The sequence below is a fragment of the Ochotona princeps genome, chromosome 20 (assembly GCF_030435755.1).
Source record: "Ochotona princeps isolate mOchPri1 chromosome 20, mOchPri1.hap1, whole genome shotgun sequence".
Classification (NCBI taxonomy): Eukaryota; Metazoa; Chordata; class Mammalia; order Lagomorpha; family Ochotonidae; genus Ochotona; species Ochotona princeps.
Genome location: NC_080851.1, coordinates 3,014,162 through 3,039,523, shown reverse-complemented (window position 1 = coordinate 3,039,523; position 25,362 = coordinate 3,014,162).

The following is a 25,362-nucleotide window of genomic DNA, read 5'->3' as shown; positions in this document are numbered from 1 at the left end:
GGCACAGGGGTGGTGAGAAGGGGATGTGATGCCCTCGCCATGGCATCAACTCCCTTCTCGGGCCCCAGAGTCCCCTTGGCAAAACCACTGAGCTATCGTAGTAACCGGAAAGCTCCCTCATCAGCTCAATTGTCTCCAACCGAGAACGAATGCCATGTGCTCATCCTGTGAAGCCCACTGGCTTGTCACTCCATCCAATTCCAGGGTTTTCCAAGTGGTTGCATGCCAGTGGCTGCTGTCATACCACCTCCCAGCAGCAGGCATACATTTACTAGACAAGAAATTCAAGGAAGCGTAAGCGAGGCCACATGTACCCAGGTTCCTGTTGGCTTCGTCCCTGTTCCGAGCAAACTGGCAGCGGTCCTGACAGGCGTTAAGTTCATCTGTGAGTAATGCGGAAGCAAACCCTGAAACACCATGGCGGAATATTGAACTTCATTGTCTGGTGGTTGAACAGCTAAACTTGTGACCAATGACCCAAACTGCACTGATGACCATAGCTAAGAGTTCTGTAGTGAAGAAAGCTTGCAACATCCAAGCACACACTGCTGTTGATACCAATGACAACGACCCGGCAGCTGTCACAGCCCTGCCATTGTACAGACGACAACGATCTGAGGCGAGAGAGACCAGCTACAGTTGCTGCAAACCATCAAACACGTGCCACAGCAAAGACTCAGGAAGTCACTATCTGAAAATCCTGTTTTCTTTCCACCGTGCTTGTAATTAATTCCAAATTCATTTTAACATGGGGACCTTCCACCAGGACATGGGCCAGACTTCAATCAGTGTCTTTGGTCGCCATTGTGCAAAACTATGGAGATAGGACTTTTCCCTGTGCTCGTTTTCAAGAGTTGAGGTTATCGCTACCTAAATTACTCACAGAAACAACATAACTATGTGGCCTGTGGTGCGAGAGCAAAGAAGTCTAAAAAAGAAATTCTAGTTACGGACATGTGTCCGGAGCACAAGGCGCAAGCAGGACTGCATGCTTGGCCTGGCTCTTAACTTCCCGATTCCCTCCACACCAACCCCCAGGAACTGCAAAGCAAACAGCTCACCATTTGTCTTCCTTGAAAGTTGCAAGAATAAACACCATGAAGTAAATTGACTGAGTCACTGTGTCATGCTGGAACGTGCATGTGCACCCACGGGGTGCTGTGTGGGCCAGGGGAAAGCACAGCTACCTTCCAGTTAGATCTCACAGGGTTTTGTGAATGTCTGTTAAGTTTTAACTTTGATAAACATCATGTTCTGAATCACGAGGTTTCTTCTAAATGTAGTGGCTATGGCGGGTCTTCAGCCATCACGGCCCCGGAGTGCGTACCGACCTTCGCCGTGGCAGGGCCAGGGTCGCGGCCGGCCCTGCAGCACGGCACTCTGCTCCCACGGCTGTGTTTCCTGGACAAGCAAAGGACCGTTTCCACACAGCTTTTCAGACGTGTTACCATCTGCCACCTTCCAGATTCTTCCAGGCCTGGGACTTTGGATCCTCACTGATAGCTCAAACTCCTGTAAATTACAATCACCCACAAATTAAAAACACTTTTCCCTCTTAAAAATCAGGAATAAAAATGTTGAGAGATTTTGAAATGACCTTGGAACTAAACTTGGAGAGATTTCTTTTCAAAACTGTGCCCTGTTTCAGAATCTTATTTTCAGTTGGCCAGGAAGCAATTTGCTCATATCCCTTGGTTACAGCATTTTAGCTGGGTTCATAGGAACTGTAAGAGAATAGTGAATTCTTTGTTGTATCTGGGTCTTTTAACAGCTTTTTTTCCCTTTGTCTGGAATTCTCTTTCCTGCCTCGGCCCTCGCAAATCAACTTTGAGAGCTGCATCGTGACTTCCTCTTCCCTCGATTGTCTCAGGCAAAATCAGGGTCCTACAGTCATTGAAGACGGCTTGAGCCTTTGAAAGGTGTATTTACTCACTTATTTTTATTTGAATGGCAGGAGAGAGAGAGAAAGAGCAAGAGATGATGTGTTTTCATTCCTCAGTGGCGAGCGGAGGACAGAGCAGAGGCCAGGGGGTTGGCACTTCATCCAAGACACTGCTCTCAGCGGCATTGCTGCCGCCCGTGGAGTCTACACTCACAGGAAGCTGCCTGGGGAGTGCGACTCCAGCCAGACATGGATGTGAATGTCCCAAGGAGCCTCTGAACTATTGTGCCCAGCACCTTCCTCAGACAGCTGTGACGTTACGGTGGCAATGGGAGCTTTTCACTAATGCCACACTCACTAACACGTCCCCATCACCTGGAGCCACCCCAGAGTTCATGCTTAGCCAGGGAGCTGGCAGGTAGGGTGGCTGCACGAGACCCATGGGCAAACCGCGATGGCCCAAGGGGGAAATGGATGGCTTCACACTGCCAGAGGACAGGGAAGAAGGGGTCTCCAGCAGAGATCCTCTGCGACCGTGGTCCTGGGGGAAGAGAGAAGCAAAAGGTACGTTCCTGAGGTGACCCCTGAGAAAGAGCAAGAGACAAGCGGGCTGGGGCTGAAGGAGGAGGGAGAGTTGCAGAGGAATCCAGACCCCATGTGCAGGATCAGAGCACCCGCTGTGCTGTGCGTCCTGGGGGTCCTGTGGGAGCAACCATAGGCTTCAGGACTTCTGGGAGCTTACTCTGCAGGGTCCTTGGAAGAATCCAGGCTAGATCACATAAGGCCCAAAAGGACTGTGTCCAGGGTCAATCTTACGGGAGCCTTTGGGAGAGATCAGATTTGGTCAGATTGGCTCCGCTTGGCATGAGTTCAAGGCCCTGAAGGAAACTGTCCACACTCCACTGGGTAAGTGAGTCACAGACTGTCAGGAAGGCAGACTCCTGGAGCAAGGTGGCCTGACTAGACGAGGTGGGGCAGAGCAAGCGTGCACCCAGGTGCAGTTACACGGATCCTGTAGGAGCCCACCCAGCTCGCTGAGCATGCACCTGGAGAAGCGAGATCAGGCTCCATTACGGAGGCTCCTCTAGGTCTCTCTCTAGCTCTGCCAGTAGCCCTGTAGGAGTGAGACAGCATTTGGTTGCACATGGGTCTGAGTCGGTCCTGACTCAGTGTAAGCTCTGCCCAGCTTAGTTCCACCGGACTCTGTGGGAGATGCAGGTTCTTCCCCGTGGAGCCCCACCCCATGAGTCCAGTCCCAGTCACCTACAGTCCTCTGGAAGCGACAGGTGCCTCTGGAAGGCTCCTGTTCCTGTATGTCTCAGGACTCACAGGAGGCTCAGGCACATCACACCCTGGAGTACTGAGTTCAGGCCCCGCCAAGTAGGGTCGATGGCCTAACCCCACAGGCTCCCTGAGTTCATCATCAGGACTTCAGGTTTCCCTCTCAACCATTTTAGAGGATCGAGGAGAAATTAGCATTCCCTAGCAAATGCTTCTGGCACACCAACAGGGTCACTCACGGAGGCAGTGTTGCCATGCAGTAGTTTAAGCTGCTACCTACAATGCCAGCATCCCATAGGAGCACAGATTCAAGCCCCAGGTGCTCTATTTCTGACCCAGTTCCCTACTAATGTGCCTGGGAATACAGAAGAAGATGGCCTAAAGTGCTTGGGCCCCTGCCAGCCATGTAGGAGAACCAGATGGAATTTTAGGTTCCTTGAGTCAGCCTGTCCCAAAACTGGCCATTGCGGCCACTGTGGGAGTGAACCAGGGAGGGAAAATCTCTCTGTCTCTCTGCCTCTCTGCCTCTCTGCCTCTCTGCCTCTCTGTCTCTCCCTCTAACTTTGCGTTTCAAATAAAGAAATAAATATTATTTAGATAATTAAAATGACATGTGGTCATTCACTGGCTATCACACTTATCTACTTCTATTCGCAGTCTTGTGTTACAGTTGTACAATCCTTTCAATTGAGGAAATAAAACGACGGGTTATGTGAAGTGGAAACTCAGGCACTTCAGAAGAAACTCTAAGCAGTGGGCAAGTATTAGGAGAGTTTGGGGGCAGCGGAGCAAGACCAGCATTGCTACTCAAATGGGCTCAGAGAGTGGCCCCACGGAGTCCAGACTCTTCCTCACCAGCCAAGGCCAGTGCTGACCGTGGCCTTGACACAAGCCCTCTTCTGGCAGACCTCATCTCCAACTGGTTTCAGATGAGTTTCCTCTCCTGGCAGGGGATGGGACATGCTCTTCAGAGCAACACGCTCCCTAAGGGTGTCGCAGTTTCTCATACACACACTGGTTCCATTCAGAAATGCGCTTTACCTGAAAGTTAGGACCACATGAACATCACTGAAGAAGCAGGGTACACGCAGATTCGCCAGTATACACAGATGAGGAAGATAGCTGGACACTTCTTTTAAAAACTTGTCCTTAATGAGTTTGAGAAGATAAAAGCAAAAACCTAAAATGAGGATTATAACCTCTCAAAATGGCCAAATGATACTTTCGGGAAAGAAAAGAAGTGAACATGCTATCCAAAATTAAGAAGTTTTAAGAGGTTTCACAGCAGGACATAGCAACAACAAAGTTGTATTTAATTGCAGTCTGAAAATGTCCAGGAAGCAGGGTACCCAGTCAAAAGGACAGAGAGAAAAACACACAAAATAAATATTAAATATTAAATATTAAATATTTTAATATTAAATATTAAGATATGGGATGTGGTGAGAACTTCTAGCTAAGTGTGGGAGGCATGCTGTAAGATGGAGCCCAGTGCCGCCTCCTCCCTGCACAGACCCTGTGTCGGCACCACCTCCCGTGACGTGAGCTACACCTGCTGACTTGCTTCCGGGAGTGGACCACAGCACAGGAAAGGGCACTCCACAGAGAGCTTGTGTACCCACTCCACCTGACCCACGTAACGGCAGACAGGAAAGGGTACTCCCCACCCAGCTTGTGTACCCACTCCACTTGATCCACATATAACGGCAGACAAAATTCATGCCAAGTGTGGCTCAAGACCTTTCCACAAAAACTCCATCATGCTTCTTCCCCATGATTGAAAACGTTCATAAACAAGGCACGGTCAAGGGCATTATTAACTTGAGAAATGTCTTCAGCTAACATCCCAGCATGCATCAGAACGGACTGCACTGTGCAGCAGGAGTTATTGAACTTGGCCCATCTTTAATTGCTAGACAAAATCACCTGAGACTGGGCAACTCATAAAAAAAAAAGAGAGGGAGAGATTTATTGAGCTTATTCTTCTGGAAGTCCCAGGAATGGTGGTGGCCTCTTGGCCCTTTAACTCATATCAGGAAGTGAAAGAAGCATGTGTGAGGGAGGAGGCGAGAGAGGAGCTGGGCCACTGGTGATGGGCCCACTCAGGGCTCTAGTTCAGGCCTGCGAGCCGGGGCTCACACCAGTCTTTTGAGAAGGACAGAGATCCATGATGAGCGTGGAGTTCCCGCAGCGTTCCAACTGCCCCAGCTGCACCTGCTAACGCTCCCACTATGTCTCAGCAGTTGCACTGATGCCCAAGATCCAAACCACGCCCAACCATAGCGATGGCCATGAAATACGAACGTTCACAGCTTATCTCCATCACTGTGCTCACAAGACAGAAACCACAGCAAAATCACTGAGAGCAAAGGACTGGAATTAATACCAGAGAGCGAGCAGTGGGCTTCATTCACAAAGAACCAAGCTGACTTACTTCAAGCTGTGCCTTGAAGAACTAGCCACAAAAGCTTGACATTATGTTGCCTAATTCAGAATTCACCCAGGATAAAGCTGTTAGTTATTCAAGGGTATTTGCCAAATGTATTTGAAGAATAATGAGAGAGAAAAAGAGAAGATGAGAGGAGGAAAAGGAAGAGAAGCCGAAGGAAAGGAGGAGAGGCGGTGGGGAGGTAAGGGGAAGGACACAGGAGGGCACGAGACAGGGAGGTGAAGGGAAGGGAACACATCTGTATAGATTTTAGGTCAACAGAAACAGGCCGAGAGATCAACAGCTAATGGAGTACTATTCAACCGTAAGAAGGAGTGAAGTACTTATGTCTACTGCACTGTCAGAGAACCTGGAGATGTTTATGCTAAGTGAAAGCATGTTTGCACTAATGGCATTGATGGAATGATCCCATTTGCACTGAATATTCCAGACAGACAAGATCCAGCGACAGGAAGCGGTTTGCTGCTCCCAAGGGTTGGGAACGCGGTCACGAGTTTCTTTGCGGAGTGATGTGCCATCGGGCTGTGTGAGAGCTTTAACAAACTGTGAACGTACTGAGAACAGCAGATGGTGTGCTTCACAATGGTCTAAAGGATAAACCCTCAGAAAACCTTACCCCAGCTGCGCACTTGCATGGAGAGAACACCTGGACTCCAGCAGCCAGTGAAAACTGCAAAAGCAAACACGAAGACTGCTTCACATGCTCTTAAATCTGCCAGTTCCTTAAACTATGTTGATTAAGGCAGCATGAAATGGTGTGGGGATAAACAAACAGCCATGGAAAAGAAAGGGCCCTTGGTCACCATAGCAAAGGCATTGAAGCAAGTCACACAGAGAGAGGAATTCATCTATTAAATGGTGCTGGGACAATTAACTTCACACAATGAAAACAATAAAACTACAACAACAACACCATACATCCAAATAGGTTCCAGATGAGTCAACAAAGAACAAATTTTAAAAAGTTGTAAACATTCAGAAGAATATATAGAATAGCTGTGCAAAATAAGGAGCGCTATACTGGATGTATTAGCACCACACTCTAACCAACTGAGCTAACCGGCCAGTTATGTTAGATATATTAAACAGGACTCCAAAAATAGCAAAAAGGGTTCATTCAAATGACACAACTAATCAAATCATAAATAGTTAAAAGCAAGGCTACAGATCTGTAGACAAAGCAATGAACTTTATACCCCATAATACATATTTTACATTTGTATTTCTCTATGGGCTTTATATGTCTATACGTTTAAGCATACATGTATTTATACACCTACTAATGTCAGTAAGAATCCCTAACTACTTTCTCCAGTACAGACATCTTCAGCAAAGAACAGTGACAAGAAATTCTCCCAAGACAGAACAAAGACGAGCAGTTCACAGATGACTCCAGGCGCACAGATGTACAAAATGAATGCTAACTAAATTACAAGAAGTTCAATTTCATAACAATGAGATTGAAAATATTATTTGACTTAGAAATATTTCAACTTAAATTAGGAGAAAAGCTGAAATAAAGTTGACATTACAATTTGCTGGGGTTTGAGTATGACTTAGTCTCTAAACCCATTCAGTACTTGGAACGCTAAAGTCATAAGGTGTGGCTAGAAGAAGGGTGATGATGTAATCTGATGGCGGTGCGTGGTGTGTGATGGCAGTGCGAGGTGTCTGATCATGGTGCGTGGTGTCTGATGGCAGTGCGTGGTGTCTGATGGCAGTGCGTGGTGCCTGATGGCAGTGCGTGGTGTCTGATGGCAGTGCGTGGTGCCTGGTCATGGTGCGTGGTGTCTGATGACAGTGCGAGGTGTCTGATCATGGGGTGCGGTGCAGCTTGGTGACACCGCGGGTCCCTGGAGCAGTGCCCTGGGGCCACAGTTTCTGAGTGCTTCCTTGGGACTGCCCACACCACACTATCACCACCTACCACCCTCACAGAGGTCAGACTCATGAACTACCCAGTTTTGGACTTGAACCTCTGAAGCTGTGAACCCTTGAAACTCTTTCCTTCATAAAATTCGGTTTTTCCTTAGAGTAACAAAATCCTGACACATAATTTGGATTAGTTTATAGAACTAAAAGTTGCAAGATAGTCCAAGGTTTAAGTTGCTAATCTGTTTATTGGCCGTGATTGTTTTTCTAAATCTCTTCCCGTATTGTTGCGATTTCTCTAAAGACTGCCTCACCTCATTAGCTGTGTTCTCTTGATTCTTCCTTCCAAGACATAGTTATTGCACTCCAACCTGATACACCAAGGTCAGCCCTGCTCAGGGCAGTTCAGCTGACAAGAGGCCCTTGTCCTACAGCCTGCACAGGCTGAAACACCACAGTGTTTTGCGTTTATGGCTGATTAGCATTTAACAGAGCAGTTTCCATATGATTAGCGGAACGAGGGGTTTTTAGGTCTGTGTTATTTAACCACAATCCCTGCCTTGTGTGACTTAGGAAAGGGGGCAGAGGTCAAGAGGTAAACCTGTACTTCCTTCTGATACACTGTGATGCGTGCAAGAGCCACAGACAAACACCAGGCAGAGCAGCTTCCTGTGAGTGAGCCACGTGGTGCTTCCTGGACAGAGGCACAGCCCTGCACTCTCCCTGCAGGACAAGTCTGAGCAGAAAGCTTTGACGACCAGAGAATGGAGGTTCTGCCTGATGGCGTGCCATCCGCACTTGAGTTAGCCATGGGACTCCCTAGCAAATGCAACTCCTTGCACTTGGGAACTTGGGGGTCCAGGGGAAATCACAGTCCCCCTTCACAAGAGGGATGGAGTCTTTTCTTTGTCAAGACGGAATCAAAAGAGCCTCACGTTTTGACCTTCACAATACGAGCCGTCCACTTGCAGCTGGCGATTCCACTGCTCACCAGCGCTCGTGGGCTGTTTCCTCTCCTGGGCGATTCCGGGCTCCTTGCTGAGGAGCGCCCTGCACCTGCCCACTCTCCAGCAACATTCACACTGAAGAATTCTCTATCAAATTAGAAAGCCAAAAAATCCCCGTTGTCCACCATCCGCAGTGCTGGCTTCCCGTCTGGCCACATGATCCCACGTGCCTTCCCACCTTTGCCATCTGTCATCATCACGCAGCACAGAGGGTCCGTGGCTGCGGGACCTTCAGTCCCCAGAACTTTGCCCTAAATACACCCCTTTCTTATGTGCTGAGCCAGCCTCACGTATTGGATGATGGTAACAAAACACAGGCTAACACAGAACTCACCAAGCTGGATCAGCAAAGCTGAGTGCTACTGGGCTATTGGCAAGCTGCTGCTTCCTTGTCACGGGCAAGCCCTCCTCCTAGCTGCGGTGTTTTCTTTACTTGCTGGGAGGGGATGTCACGGCTGGCACTGCAGCAGCCATCTTGCCATCAGCCAGCGTGAGCTGCACATCGCCAAGAAGAAAACGACCAATCCCTCGTTGGGAGCCGTGACTGTGTCAGCGTGCGTTAACAGCAGCACAACAAATTCTGGAACTGATCTTCTTCAGTGTTATTTTAGGAGGATTTAATTTTTAATTAATGTATTTGTTTTCTATGAGAAGTAGATGGACCAAGAGATAGAGAGCCCTAAGTGCTGGTTCCCCCAGTGCTCCCAGTGGCTAGAACGGAGCCAAGCTAACACTAGGAACTGAATCCAGGGCTCCCAGACAGGCGGCAAGGACCCAGCACTTGAGCAATCCCCTGCTCCCTCCCGGGGTGCACACCAGCAGGGAGGTGAGACCAGGAGCAGAATCAGCACTCAGTCCCAGCCAGCACCCCACTGCCAGGCCAAAGGGGCATGGGGGTGATGGACGTTTTGCAAATGCTGGGTCCTGTCTCATGGCATCTGCTGAGCTGAGGCAGCCTGGGAAAGGCCCTGACTGTGCACAGCAAGCCAGCACATACATCACACTCCAGCAGCATTTGGGAGATGGACAGACCCGCAAGTCTATGTTTTATAAGATGTTTTCTTTTATAAATGAGTACATTGAGACTCAAGGAGCTTGGACAAGTTACTTCAATGCACACTGCTTCCTAGCAGAGAATATAATTGTAACTCAGCCCTGGTGTCACCTACTTAAGAACTATTTTTAGAAAAGGCACACAAACAACTCGAATTACTGAGAAAATAGTAAAAATGAATTAAGATTTGAAGTTTCAAGGACACGGTTTCTGCAACACGTTATAACAGTTAGGATGCTATTCTTAGCTGCCCCATTGTCCAGAGGCTTTGGGAAACAGTGTTGCAAAGTTGAATAGGCTTGTCTCCCAGCAGTTCTCAGCTTCTTTCACATATGAATGAGTCTTGGAGAGGCAAAAGTCTCAGCTTCAGACAATGGAAACTGTTTTTCTTGGAGCATTTTAAGGCCCTAGTATTCTACAGAATAAACTATTTTAAAACACAATAGTCTATTATTAATTTAACTCTTCGTGAAGTGGCTCAAGATATTACACAGGAAATAAAGAATTATCACATCCATCCATTCCAAGTTTCAAAACAAAGCTCCTTCTGATACTTAAAAAAATTTACATGTTAACATTTTTTCAAAACTTAAATATTTTAAGGACAAAATATCCTGGGTCAGAAATTTTGATACAAAGATTGAAATACTCTTAAAAGAGGAAACATAAATATTTAACCTTTTGCATTTATATTGCTATTCAAGATCCTATAATCGGCCCACAGTTTAATGTAAGTATCAACTTAATGCCCCAATATACTTATTACCAAAATAAGAAGGGAACTTAGTAAAAATAACTCGAAAACACAGTAATAATTTGGTTTAAGAAAAAGCCAAATCTTCCCAGGAGGAAAATGTCATTCTTTTGACTGCCATGTTTTAACTTTCAGTGTTGCTCTGCGTGGGTGGTAGAGCTGTGCCTCTCAGGGTGACATTGCAGCCAGGAATGTGTGCCCAGGATGCCCGGCATGGCTGAAAGTGTTAAAGTGATGACTTTGCCGCCATCGTGTGGATATCAGGTTTACTGTCAGGAAGCAATAAGGCTGGGAAAGAACATGTGTCTGTGGGTTGATTTCAAGGCTGCTTGTCCGGGGGCTCTGCACTCCAGAGGGGGAGTTAGCCTTCCTGTGAGTGTGGGCTGGTGTTGGGGTATTTCCATTGCACCCCAAAGACACAGTATGCAAGCGGGGAGGAGGACCCTAGGCCAAGTGTCACCATCCCGTGTGGTGTTGAACACACACGTGCTGTAACTGTGGGACGAGTGCTCTCCCTCAAGCAAGGCCCCTCGTTGCGCTGAGGACACACAGGGATGGGTGTGCACCCTGGCGCTGATGTGGGCCGACGCACGCGCCCGTCCTGCCGACTGTGAGCCTCACTGGTGGCTGTCCTTTTACTCACTAGTGTCTTACACGTGAAGAGGTGTCAAATTTTTCCCAAGCTACTGAGGGTGAGATATAACTTGCAAAATACATGTTCAGCTGGTCCTAAGGTTTGGTTTTCAAAACAGCGACTTTTAGTCACTAGTTTACAAAAACAAAAATGAATCTTGTTACTATCTGTAAATCCAGAAGTAACACTTCTTCAGCCTTCCACAACAGCTTCCAGAAGCGTGTTTTCTTTCCCTTGTGACTGAAACTGAAATTCAACTACCTGGCAAGCCTGAGTGCCTGATGCCCAGGGATGAGCATGGCCGACAGGCCTGTCTGCGCCAGGAAGGCTTTGGAGCGTTCTCAACAGCTGCCAGAGCCCTCTGCTCACTGTCTGCTCAACTCAGACGCTGAAGCTACCAGAGAAATTTAATCCAACTGCGCAGATAATGTGAGGAGGCCCAGCTGCCGTCCCCCGAGGGACCACCCATCCCTGGGGCCACCAGTGTTGAAGTGCTGGCTGCCCAAGGCAGGGTTCATTTACTCCATTATCTACACGTTTGGAAAGTCACACTCATTCTGTGTCCTTGATCCCCGTGCCTTGTCCCATTCTGACAACAGCATTCTCAGGAAAAACACCGTGTCTTGAGCACTCGCCTAGACATGAACTTTGTGGTAGTACTTACCACTGCGTGCAGCTGGCCCTGAAAACGGTCCAGGGGGCCAAGCCTGAGGGACCTTTGGAACTCCAGTCTGGGGCCAGAATTCTAGCTCTGACCCAGAACCTGGCAGCTCCTGCTCAGTTCAGACCTCGAGGTGAGCCTCTGAAGGCCCCCGGTGTCGGGCCACAGCAGGAAGAGGAGCTGGGAGCCGGACTGAGTGGCCTGTCCAGGCAATGGCTCACTCCTGGTGAGAGGGCAGAAAGCCAGCAGCCCCTTCTGCTGCGAGAGTCAGACAGCCGTAGCGAGCATCTGTCCCCAGTGGCTGGCACACAGCAGGTTTGCAACAAGCATTCTACCTGTTTCCAAAGCATCTCCCCATCCCTAGGCCATTGTGACATGAACTGGAGGAAATTCCAAATCTAGGGGGATGAAGAGAGTCCCCAAAGACCCCACCCGAAAAGCTACATAGAAAGATGGACTGCAGAGATCAACGGGGAGGTGCCTCCACCCGCCGCCTCCACCAGCTCAGCTCCGCTCGCCTCTCCCAGCTCTCTAACCCACTTTCTGCGCCTGTTCTTCAGTCACCACAGCCACAAACAACCCTGTGACCTCCGCCGTGATAAATGTGTCACTCCATGCAGCTGCCGCTGCTGGCAGCTCCATCTTACTGAAACGATTAGCCAAGGCTCCTGAGCCCAAGGGACGGCTCCTTGCTCTGACTGAAGTCTCACTGCGTCTGAGTCCAAGGCTTTTTCCCATCCTGGTCCCATGTGTTCTAAGGCTACAGCAACCAGCTCTCCTTCACCGCCTCTCCAGCAGCGACCAGTCCCTAAGGCACATCGCCTTCCCCAAGCCTCTCTCTTGGCCTGCGGAAGCCTCCAAGCATGCCTCTGCTCGACAACTGCATTCAACATGCCTCAATGGCTCTGAGACGAAACACGTCAAAAAGCAGCTGAGGAGGATGGCAGCATCCAACACAGACACCTGCATTCAGCTCGCCACCCGCTTCCCATCCACTGCTTGTCTCTGCGCCATCCTGGGGGGCAGCAGGGGGTGGGTGCCTGACGCCCTTGGGTCTCTGACAGCCACGGGAAAAACCGAGTTCCAGGTCTGCCTTCCGATGGACTCGATGCCGGCGGCCTAGGGATAGAAGACGCTCCCCCACCCCCGCCGCCAGGTGAGCTGCTCTCTCCCTTCCTCCTCTTCTCTGACCTTCTGCATTTCAAATATAAAAAATGAATAAAACTCTTCATTTCATCTTTCATCTTGGTTTTCTTAAGCTCTCCCCCCTTGTCTCTGACGGTAGAACCCCATCACCATGCCCTTCTCCCCGGCCACTAGCAGGCAGTTTGATAAAAGTGGAGCAGCTGGAATTAGAAGCAGCACGCACATGGGGTGCTGGCGCCTTAGGCCGCAGCCTTACTTACTGCAGTGAAACACTGGCACTGTGCAATTTTATTTTCTGAGCAAACATGCCCAAGCACAGCTCTTATGGACTTGGGAGTCAGAATTTACCTGCCAGCCTTTCCTCTGGGTAGTGTCCCTACCTCCTGCCACGGCACAGCCTTGCTCCCCCACCACAGCGTCAGTGAGAACACACTGCTTCCCCATGGGGCCTGGCTCGGGACTCCACCGAGGGGACAGCAGTGCTGGGGTCCTCCTGGGGTCTGAGGCCACAGGGGCAACAGGACACCCCTCTGCACCCTGAGTTCTGGGCACTGCCCTGCAGGGATGGCTCCGGGCAGCTGTCAAGGGCTGGTTGGTTCTTGTGATGTCAGAGAGCCTGTTCTTACAACAGAAGCTGCTCACGTGTGACACATGCAGTTACCGATGCTGCTGACTAGAGTGCCCCAAACGATGTTAGCATCACTACCTTCGGACTTGGTGTGCAGCTGGTACCATCCCTGGATTCCCTCCCAAGACACGAAGATGTTTGCGAAACAGACACTTTGGGGACACAGAAGGCAAGGTCTCAGGACCATCCAAGCCTTGTCCTTGAGACATGTCTGGAACATGAGAGGGGAAGTCCGAAATGATGGCATCTCGTAGAAATCTGGGTCACCCGCAGTGCCCTTGTGGGTCCCCTGGGCCTCTCCATGGTGGATGTGGGCAGACAGCCTCACAAGGTGGAGGGAGCACAAGGGCCAGAGAACTCATAAGAGCAGGAAACGCGCTGGCCCTGGATGGACCCCTGCTGGTACCACTGCCCTTGCCTGCCGAGTGCACCTTCTTCGCCAGCCCTTGATGCCACCTGCTCCCTCGGCTGCTTCCATGGCTCAGTCCTCCCTGACTCTCACCCTGAGGAACCAAGGTGACTGAATGTGTTCTCACTGTTGAGTGAGGCGTTTTCATTAAACATTGGTTCACTGTTCTAAAGGCAGAGCAACATGGGGTGTGCTGGAATGGGCAGGGGGTAGGGAGGGAGAGAGAGAAAAAATATTTTCCATCTTCCATCTCTTTACCCCTAATGGCCTCATTGGCCAGGGTTGGTCCAGTCTGAAACCAGGATCCTGTAACTCCATCTTGGTCTCCCACGTGACAGGCGGGGACGGAAGCACTCAGGCCCCCCTGCACTGCCTCCCCAGACATGTGCACAGGGAGCAAAGTGGATGCCATAATGTATCATAGCATCAAACCTCAGATTGTTCAATCTCCACTAGAGGAACTCTGCAGTTACTAGGAAGCCTACACTGACATGACAGCAGCAGTCTTTAGAAAACTGTTGAAGTGTTGTTCTAGCATGCAAGTTCAAGGGCAAAGTTTCAGAGCGGAAAAAAGTACTGAGCTGAAGCTGCTCTGGCCGTGCCAAGATCAAAGCCAGCAACCATGATCGCTGTGGCCTTGCTCAATCATGACCCTTCTCGTGGTTTACTTAGGACTAAAATATCTCATCTTTTCCACTCAGCCTGCTCCCTGATGAGTGGAGGAGGAGTTCGGGGGGAGCCAATTTGCCAGAGCATAACCGAGACATGGATATGGAATCAGACCATGGACCCAGGAGCTGTGGTCAGCGCCAGGGCAGCTGGGCTTGGAGTTGGTTCAGAACGCACAGCGTGGCTCCTTCACAAGCCAGGAGCGAGGCCTCCCTGCCTGCGGGGTCACTTTCCAGCAGCGAGCAAGCAAGCTTTCGTCAAGGGGAACAGCAAACACGGTGTGGGTCCCACCCATCTTCCAGGCAGGCAGTGGAGCAAGTGTCTTCAGGACACAGCTTCGCCTCGCTCAAGCCATTGTGCAGAAGCAGGGAGAGGACAAAAAGTGCTTTGTTACAAACAGGCTCTGGTGTCTTAGTGAACGGGAACAGAGGCTGAGTGCGAGGCATGGAAGGCCTTGACCCAGACGAATGAACTGCTGAGAAAGCGTTTTTGACAGAAAGCTCTGGGCACAGCAAGCAGGGAGTGGAATGTACAAAGGACGAGGAGGTGCTGAACTCGGCCTAATCAAACATTTCTCTACTCCAAAACTGAATATAATTCGGGTTGATAGGACCCAAGGGCCGACTGGGCAGATGCGTTACTTGCCATATCCTCAGTCAGCCAGTGGAGCGTTGGCCAACCAAGCCAGGAAGTCAGGTGCCGCGAGGTCACACACCACAGGCCGACAGTGTCCACTTCCCGGAAGGTGTGCCCCGTGGCCATGGGGCAGGGAAAGTGGTCTTCCTGCCCCGACCTGCACCTCCCTGCCGTAACTGACACAGCCCTGGGTGACGCTTCCCATCCACGCAAAGCAGGGCCAAACCCGTAAGATCAGTCACACACAGGCTTATGCAATGGCGACGAACAGGCCGCGAAGTGCCAGAAAACCTTCATTCTAAGCTGAATCCCCCTGCCGACTGCTGCTGCAGACTGGCTTTCAGACTGGAAAAGTTGAACCACCTATGACACTGTCTAAAGTAGATGCAAGGTGCTTCCGGGTGTGAGCCATTGACCCAGTTCCTGAAAGTCAAGTCCTTCCAGGCATGAACCCACAAAAAAGGGCAGAGCACATGCCCACAAAACTGCCAGTCTTCGAGGGCACAGGAGAAAAAACCAGGGCCCTCTGGTCCTGTAGAGTGGACAGTTTTAAAAACAAGCATGGGACCCTGAGTGCTCAGTGGTTCTGAAAGTCGGCTGGGGCAACAGCAGCTCTCCTCTGAGCTCAGAACCTGCAACGCACCCTCAGGCCTGAGGTCAGCAGGCTCTCAGAGCTGCCCTCCCCGCAAAGCGCTGGCCCAGGGTTGTGTGCAGAGCCTGCCCCACAGCAAGGCTGCAGCACCTGCTGCTCGCACAGAAAGGTGATCCCGGGGACAAGAGGACAAGAAGGAGCGGGAGGGACTCCCCCCAATAGAATTCTGCGGAATTTTGTGCAAAAATGAGTTTTGACATTGGTCAACATTAACAAAGCCTCAAAAGAGAGGAATGGGGCTGGTACCATGCAGAGGGGGCATCCCACGTGGGCACCGGCTCATGCTGCAGCGGCTCTGCTTCCTGTCCAGCTCCCTGTTAGTGGCCTGGGAAAGCAGCCCAGGATGACCCAGGTGCCTGGACCCCTGTCCCCACGTGGAAGACCTGAAAGAGCTCCTGGTTGCTGGGTTTGGATCAGTTCATCTCTGACCAGCACAGATAAGAGATCTTCTCTGTGTCTCTAACTCTGCCTTTCAAATAAGATAAAGCAAAACTTTGAAAAGAGAGAGAGAATGATGAAGGTAATTCATTTTCATGAAGTGAAAACACTGCTGGGCAGAACAAAAATAATTTACACAAAGTATTGTGCTTGCTACTTCGCTTAAGAAGGGCTCACCATAACAGGCTACTGGTATTACTATTGCTATTACTTTCACCAGTATTTACTATAAGTTTGCTAAAACTGCATTGATGAAGACAAATGTTAACATAAAGGATCAAAACTGCTAGTAAGATAAAGCTCTGAGCGACCAAGTCGGCCGATGTGTCCCTGCACACCTCTTTGGACTGAAGCAACATGCCAGCAACCCGCCAGCCTGTTCGCGGCGGAGTGTGCACGAGGCAACAAGAACGTTGGTCCAAGCATAGACGCTACCGATCAGGGACCGCTTCATGCAGCCCTGAGGCAGGAGGAGACCTCCGCCAGCGCCTGCGTTTCCACACGAGTATCCTAGACCCAGCCAGCCAGGCTCTGACAGGATGTTAGGTGATAGTGTAGCAGGGAATAAAAGGAAGGTGAAATTCTTGGGGAAAGGTATAGAAAATCAGAAAATATAAATATATAAATAAATCAACTAAGGTGAGTCCCCATCAGTGCCCTGCTGAAACCCAGCCATATAGCAGGGGCAGAATGCGTCAGTACTGTTTCTTATGAACTTTCTCTGGAACATAGCAAACTGCTCCTCCACTCTGCCTCAGACAACACTGATTCAGTACCTCACACCGTCTGGAGGTCAGGTGTCAGGACAGGGAGTGTCTGCATTCCATGACAACCTGTCTACACTGCATCTCTTCATCTCAGCTCATCGCCAAGGCCTTGCCACCTGCAGCATCTACATGGGACACAGACACAGCTCCTAGAATGGATCCATTCCAGCTGTGAACAAGAAGGCTGGGCCGTGGAACTCAGCATGCCGACTCATCAGCAGGACGCACAGAAGGAAGAGCTGAGCGTGTCCCAGCTCTGAGAGAGTGACTTGAAGGGGGAAAGGGGAGCCCCAGCACGCGGCCGCTCTACAATCCAGCCACAGCAATGGCAGCTCTTGGCTGAGCTCAGGACCTGCAGGTAACACTCCTTGACCCCGTTCCATGCTCTGGGTTCCTGCTCGGCTAGTCGAACGTCTTCACCTGTCTGTGAACGTAGCACTGTGCTGGAGAGTTCCTTACCCTGCTTCCCGCTGTGGTGGTGAGAGACGCACCTCCACTGCTGTGTTCTGCTCGCCTAGGCCACGCTGGCTGTTCCCAATGAGACTACCTGCTGCAGAACCTGGCGAGTTTTCCATGGACTGTGTTCCGTGAAGCAGGAGCCTCATGCCCAGGCCAGCCTCTGGTGCAGGATTTGGGAGCTGGTTAATCTCCCCTGGATTATCACAGCCAACTCTCTTGACAAGGTCTCTGGTTAAGTGAACACAGTGATCTTGTGATCACGCTGAGGAGCCAGCCCAGGGTTGTACACTCGCTCAATCAACGACAGCTTTCAGCAGCTTTCCTCACTTGCAGGAGCCACATGGACACGATTCCCTGTTGCTTCACGGTCCCTCCCTGCACTTCCCTCTCCTCTCGTGTCTTCCCACAGGCAGCAAACACGCAATGGGAACAGCTTCCACACACTGCTTAGAAACCTCCTTAGATACATCTCTCAGGCCACGCTCCATGTCCTGACTCACACACAACTTCAGGAGGTCATTCTGCCTTCCACTGCTGCATTAGAAGACTCCTGGGCCCGGCAGCGTGGCCTAGCGGCTAAAGTCCTCGCCTTGAAAGCCCCGGGATCCCATATGGTCGCCGGTTCTAGTCCCGGCAGCTCCACTTCCCCATCCAGCTCCCTGCTTGTGGCCTGGGAAAGCAGTCGAGGACGGCCCAATGCATTGGGACCCTGCACCCATGTGGGAGACCCGGAAGAGACTCCAGGTTCCCGGCTTTGGATCGGCGCGCAGCGGCCCGTTGCGGCTCACTTGGGGAGTGAATCATCGGACGGAAGATCTTCCTCTCTGTCTCTCCTCCTCTGTGTATATCTGGCTGTAATAAAATGAATAAATCTTTAAAAAAAAAAAAAAGAAGATGAATGACTCTTCCTGCTGTGTTCAAAATATATCTGATTTCCCGTGCCCAGGACACACCCCTGACTTCCTGTGCCCAGGACACACCCCTGACTTCCTGTGCCCAGGACACACACCTGACTTCCTGTGCCCAGGACACACACACCCCTGACTTCCTGTGCCCAGGACACACACACCTGACTTCCTGTGCTCAGGACACATACACCTGACTTCCTGTGCTCAGGACACATACACCTGACTTCCTGTGCTCAGGACACACACACCTGACTTCCTGTGCCCAGGACACACACTCCTGACTTCCTGCGCCCAATGACACACACCTGACTTCCTGCGCCCAATGACACACACCTGACTTCCTGTGCCCAGGACACACTCCTGACTTCCTGTGCCCAGGACACACTCCTGACTTCCTGTGCCCAGGACACACACACCTGACTTCCTGTGCCCAGGACACACACACCTGAGTTCCTGTGCCCAGGACACACACCCCTGACTTCCTCTTGCACCCAGCAGTGTTGATCTGACTCCCTCCTACAGTGAGAGAACACTGCAAATGGCACATGCAGGACACTGGCAGGAGGGCCAGCAGGCCTGTGGTAGGAGGTCATTGTCAGGGTGTCCAGGCCTTCAGGCCAAGGCCGTGCTGCCAGGTGAACAAAAGCAGCCTGAAGGCCGTGGTGGCACAGAATCAACAACACCCTGTGAGTTCACTTGTATGTGCGTCTAGAAAGTTGGACTTAAGAAACAGAGCTGTGGTGCCCAGGCTGGGAAGTAGAAGAAACAGAGTGAGCCACACACAATCATTAAGGACATGGTTCTGGGCTTCCTAGGCCAGGGAAAGCAGGTGGGCTTTGGGGAAGCGATCATGAACTGCTGGGACTACGTATCCCTAAGTGGAAGAAATCTCCTTGGATTCCTGGGAGGGAAACAAGACAACAGGAGGGAAAGCCGGTGAACACAGTGTCCTGCACGCCAAGCAAAAATCAGGAGAGCAAGCGAGTGTCTCCATTGTCAGGGTGCAGGAAACAGGAGCAACCAAGTGTTTGGATAGGTCACATGATTTGCAATGAACTTGGGAAAATTGTGCTAATTGGCAGGAAGAACTGGGATCATTTTTCATTTTTTTCTAATGCTGCTCATAGCTTCCAAATATTTGGACTTGGCTTGGGTAACTTTTCCTGTTTTGACTTTATGGCCCCATTTAATTTTCAGAACATTTTCTAAATCTCAAAATATGCTAACCATTAAAGGATGTCAACACTGAGAAATGAGAAAATACAGCTAGGATTATACATATTCTCGTTCTCATAAAGGTTTTATTACCTTGCAATGGTGGCATCTCAATTCTAATTACGTAGCATAAAACCTGGGATGAAAAGAATTTTGTATGATAAGCCATTTGGGGTTTAATTGAAGTTTTAGTTGAAGTTCAATTTCTTCTTATATGCTGAGATCCCCTGCAACTAACTCTGTGTGTGTTTGTGTACACGCTGCAAGAGAGAAAGAGAGAGAGACAGAGAGAGACCCTCTTTGTCCTGCCTCACATGAGCAATGAGTTTGGACAGTTGTTGTATTTGCCAGGCTATCAGGATACAGTGAGTCAGTTCTCTTGGATATTATCTGGTACTGAGGACTGAATTTGTGCCCCTCAAATGCATACTAAATTTCCACCACCCCAAGTGACTCCTTGGTGACACTTCCTGAGAGGCAGCCATGAAGGTCAAGTGAGATCTGACAAAGGATTGCAGGATTTCCTGGAGGTCTGGAAGACAACCCTGGCCAGACTCAGAAGGGACCTGGATCTTGGGCCCTTCAGCAGCGATGGCAGCATGGATTCTGCCGCTTAGACCAAGGCTGTGGCATTCCATCATGGCCATAGTGAGCTGTGACACCCGGGAGTAAGACAGCCACTGGCCCGACCCAACCACTCCTCCCTCAAGACCTGTGGAGTATTTATACTGATCAAATGCTTTTGCTTTATAGCTATGATTCTATTCTACCCAAGCAGATCTAGCCAATGCCTTAACAGTGTGCATTTATTGTATGGCAGGGGCTTTTCCAGGTGCTGGAAGGGCAGGGAGATGCTGGTGGAATTAAAGCCCCACACATTCTCAGCTGCGCAACTGGAAATCACATCCCTGGGTTTGACTTCTGTGTTCTTTCGATCTCAACCCGGCTCATTCCCACGTCTGGGAAGAGCTTGTACAAATGGTTGCTCACATTTTACCTTCCAACACCCCAAGACTAGAACCAGCACCCGAGACCCAAATTTACTCATATCGTCTTGCTTTTCTCATATCCTCCGCCACATATAAACACGAAAAATCCCTTAGCAGTTAAGTGTTGTGAGCAGTGACTTTAGCCACACTTGGGATGCTTGCATCCTGTATCAGGGTGCCTGATTGGAGGCCTGCCTCCTCTTCTTCTGATTCATCTTCCTGTAATTGCATCCTGGGAGGAGACAGGTGAGGACCTGGGCCACTGCCCGACACAGGGGGGCGGTGGGGCTCAGCTGGTGTCCCCTGGCTTTGCCCAGTTTCATCTGTTACTGGCACCTGGGGAATAAAGCAGCAAATGGAAGATATCAGATATCTCTTTTCTCTCTCTCTCTCTCCCCAAGCAGGTGAAAAGAACCGAATGAACACGTAATCATTTTAGAAGATTTGTTTTAAAAACTCTTTATCATCCTTGAGGAGTTGGCGTAACTCCTCTTCCAGATCATCACATGTCAGTGGTTACGCCCTGTTTTGTTCTTGATGACCATGATACTTGAAGCCAAGTTTTATATCCACTTACAGAAAATATTTTCTACTGAAACATGTAAGTTTTTATAATTCTTTTTTTATTTCCTTTTGTGCCTTAATTTCCCCTGACTGAGCAACTGCCAACACATGGAAACAAGTGTCGAGCAAAGCTTTATTTGGAATCTTTTGCCATTTGCCATTTTTCCTCTCTATAATCAAATACTTACTACAACGTTAACAACGTTAACCATAATTTTCAACAAGTAAAAAGTAGGAAGCTCGCAGTTTCCTGAGAGCACAAACACGGGCTAAGTGCAACAGTCCTGGCCCAGAGTGACCCTTCATTCCCACTCGGTATTTCTATCCTATGCTAACTGCTACAGATCAGAGAAGACATCTGCCACTTGTGTTTTTGAGTTTGACCTGTTTCACTAAGCATTGGGGCTTCCAGTTGCAAGGGCAGCTAGTTTTTCCACTATGCATATAAACCACATTTTTGGAATCCTTGAACCAGTATTGTGACCCCAGCTCAAAGCCGAGGCGGGAGAAGTGAACCTCCCTCCTGAATCAAGGAGCATGATGGCCGTCAGGGTCACACAACAGCAGGGTCACCCCTGAAGTGTTTACACTGCTTATCTCTCGATGCAGGGTGTGGTGGGGAGGGGGCGGCCAGTGCCTCTGGTCTGCATGATGGGTAAAAACAGCATCCTTCGTGCCTGCAGAGCGGGAAGAGGAAAATGGGCTGCCCTACCAGGCGGGAGGTGGCGGGATACAACCTCAAAGCATGCGCATCCAGGCTGTGGGAGGAAGGGGATTTTTCCTGAATCTTGCAGCAATGCTGCTCGTGAGTCCGGCCATCTAACATGGGGGAAGATCCGGGTGAAAGGGTCTTCTTTCCTGTCTAGGACTCTTTGTTGGAGAGGAAATGCAAGCTGCCATACCCCAGGTCCTCTGAATCTAGCCAAACACCACGGCCACAGCAAGACCACCATGGCGTCAGGGAGCGCGGCGACCTGTGAGAGGTGTCCTGGAACCAGCGATGCCATGCTACCAGAGAGGGTGTGACATGTGCCCATGGCTGCCTTGGTTGGCGTGGAGGCTGTGGAGGTGTGGAGTAAGCCTGCTCCAGGCTGGTAAGGTCTTTTGATTTGTAGACCTCAGCACAGATCACAGTGGAAGTCTGTGACCAAGACACTAACACAGCCCAGGCCCATGAAGAGAAATCAGTGCTTTCATTATTCCAACTAGGAAGGCAAGAACCTCTTCATTAACTCCTGTGATGTCTCATAACCCACTGGGGCCGAGGGAACATGGGTGTGTCAGTTGCTTGTAGGAGAGGCCTCCATTTCACAACCTGTGTCCCCAGGGGAGTAGAAATTAGCAAAACTAGGAAGAGCCTTTATGTGGTTTTAGACTTGACATTCTGTTCTTGGCTATTCTCCTCCAGTTTAGGTATTGTGACCCATTACAAACACTGGGGACAGTGGCCAATACAATTAGAATTGTGAAACAGTTTCCACTATAAGCTTTAATTTGCGGACATTTGAATCATATGAATAATTCCCCTTTGGCTGCAATTTTCCATCTTTAGTTTCTACCCTAAAATTGTTTCATTGTTTGCTCATTCGTTTTGTTTGCTTCTTTTGGAGGAAAATGAAGATATTTAACTGTTTCAGGGTGAATATGTGATAATATTTATTCTTCTGATTGATGTTAAATACTTTTAGATATATTCCATGTGACTTAAATGATGTAAATTTAAAATTTAAAGCTTAAAGTTGAAGCCAACATTATTGAGAAAGTTTGGAAGCTAGAGTAGGCATCTATAGTAAACGATCTGATGGCAAAAAGTGTGGAGGGAAAATTCATTCCAAATCATGTTCCTTCTTTGGCATTAAAAAACCAGAAGAACATGTCTTCTTGACTTTTAGCAAATTTTTGCAAGTAAAAGACAAATCAACCCCATCTTCAAGTTAATTTCTCTACTTGTTCATATTCAAGAGGGAATAAATCTGTCCTTCTAAAACACCACCTGGTCTCCCTATGCCATGTAGTGTGTCCTCTCCAGGGGAACCGGCAGAGCACTTCATGAGAGAGAACCAAGAGACTGGATCGCACCCTCCGCAGCCTCCCAGCGCACAAGCAGCACCTGTTCAGCATCGAAGGGCTCCGAAAACAACTCCACAGGACAAACTGCCCTGCCAAGCCTGAGACCGGGGGGGACTACAGAGAGGCAGGGCTGAGACGCCGGTCAGGAGGGAGCATGTGCTGCCGGAACATGCCAGTTATGGACGCCCAGAGAGGCCAGGTCGGGGAGCTATAGCCAAGAGGTCCTCCTGGCCCTGTTGGCGTTAGCTTGGAGCCCCACAAGACACCATCACAGTGAAGATTCAGGGAGGACAAGAAGGAGGCCCCTTGGCCCTAGCAGGAGAACAGGCTGGGAGGGAACTCCCTGTGACACAGTGCCGGCACATCTCTGACCCCACCTGCTCGGCAAGGTGGAGCACACTTGGGCAAAGGGAAGCTTGTCCCAGCATGAGGAGAAGCCCTCCTCGGCTCCAGCCTCCTCTGGCCTTCTTGCACTTCTGAAGAGGACGAAAAGACCAGGAAGGTCCCAGCCCAGGAGGGTGGACGCCTTGAAGGGCCAGGAGTGAGTCTGAGCTAAGGCACTGTAAAGCACCCTGCTCCCTCCTCACTGCACACCAGCAGGCTTCCCTCCAGAGGGTGGGGCAAGGCTGCTCGGGGGCTGTGGGCAACGGAACTACTCAGCCTGGTACTCTAACGGTGGACACTGGGCACCTTACTGTGATCAGCACCATGGGACAGAACAGTTGAAAGTTTGCATTCTAATACAAACTGGGGACAGCAACCTACAGTGTGCATCAATATGGGTGTATCAAACATTATAAATGCTCTTCATTAATTCAAGATGGTAATAACAGAGAAAAGCTGAGATGGAGATGAAACTACATGTAAACACTTTGTGCCGTTCACTCGGTTCTGCTGTGAACATAGACTGTTCTACAAGATAGTTTATGTATTTTTAAAGCTTTGTTACAAACTGTAGTCAAGTAGGTTAATTTTCAGAGTCATCCTCCAGCCCATCTGCCTGCGGACTTGGCCGATGACAGACCGGCCAGTGGGGCGCTGGCAGCACCGGCTACAGGCCTCCAGGAAAACTGTGTGATGGGGCTTTGCATCTTGGGCTTCCGCCGCTGCCAGCAGAGTGTGGGCCATGCAGAGAACTGGCCCAGGCAGGGCAAGGCAGCTGAGCCCAGCCTCTGACCTGGCCTTCAGACACTAGCACGAGCACGGCCAATGTTAGCAGAGTATTAGTGCGGGACTGGTCCACTTCTGTGCAGTGACAGTCACCCAAGAGAACTAGGTGTTGGTGGGTGTTCCAGTAACAAAGCTGTAGTGGGTACTTTGGTGTGAGAACATAGAAAACTGCTATAGAGACAACGGACTCATAAGGACATGAAATGCTTGCAAAACTACTCTATAGACAACTGTTACATTTTCATAGATTTCAGAAGCAGTATAGTAACTTGTGTGCATTCCCACACAACAAAAATTGTCCAGCTTTCTGCTGGTATTGCATTGACTCTACGATGGTTTTAAGAGAATTAACATGTTTATGATACAGACTGTACTCAGGTTATGATGGTTCAAATAGCACTTTTTCTTTAACTTTACAGCAATGTGCAAGGCTACTTACACAACCACTGAGTTGTTCCGTCTCAGCACAGCATCCCACACATGAGATGGTGTGCGCAGTGTTGGATGATTTTGCCCAAGGGTAGGTCAGTGTAAGCATCCTCACTGCTTTAAGGCAGTGCAGGCTGAACTGGAAGCAGTTTTGATCCTTTTCACTTGGACCTGGTGCTGCACCGGAGTCAGGGAACACCTGCACCACGGCTTCCACTCTGCGAACATAGTCTATCTGCTCAGCTTTACTTTGGCTTCTCGTACATGTGTGTTCCAGGAACCGGCACTGTGATACGGCAGTTAAACAGTTTCTGGTCAGTGCAGGGGGCAGTCCTGGCTGCTCTGCCTCTGATAACTGCTTCCTGTTAGTGCACCTTGGAAAGCAGCCCAGGATGGCTCCGGTACACGGGCCCTACCAACCACACGGGAGGCATGGATGGAGTGCCATCTGGCTCTGACCCAGCCCTGGCCATTGGAGCCATTGGGGAAACAAACCGGTGATGGAAGATCTCTTTCTCTGTCTCTCCCCCTTTCTTTCTAATTCTGCCTTTCAGAGAAATAAATGTATGTTTTAAAAACATTTGGTTCAACAACTTTTTAGGCACTGTGGACAGTTTTC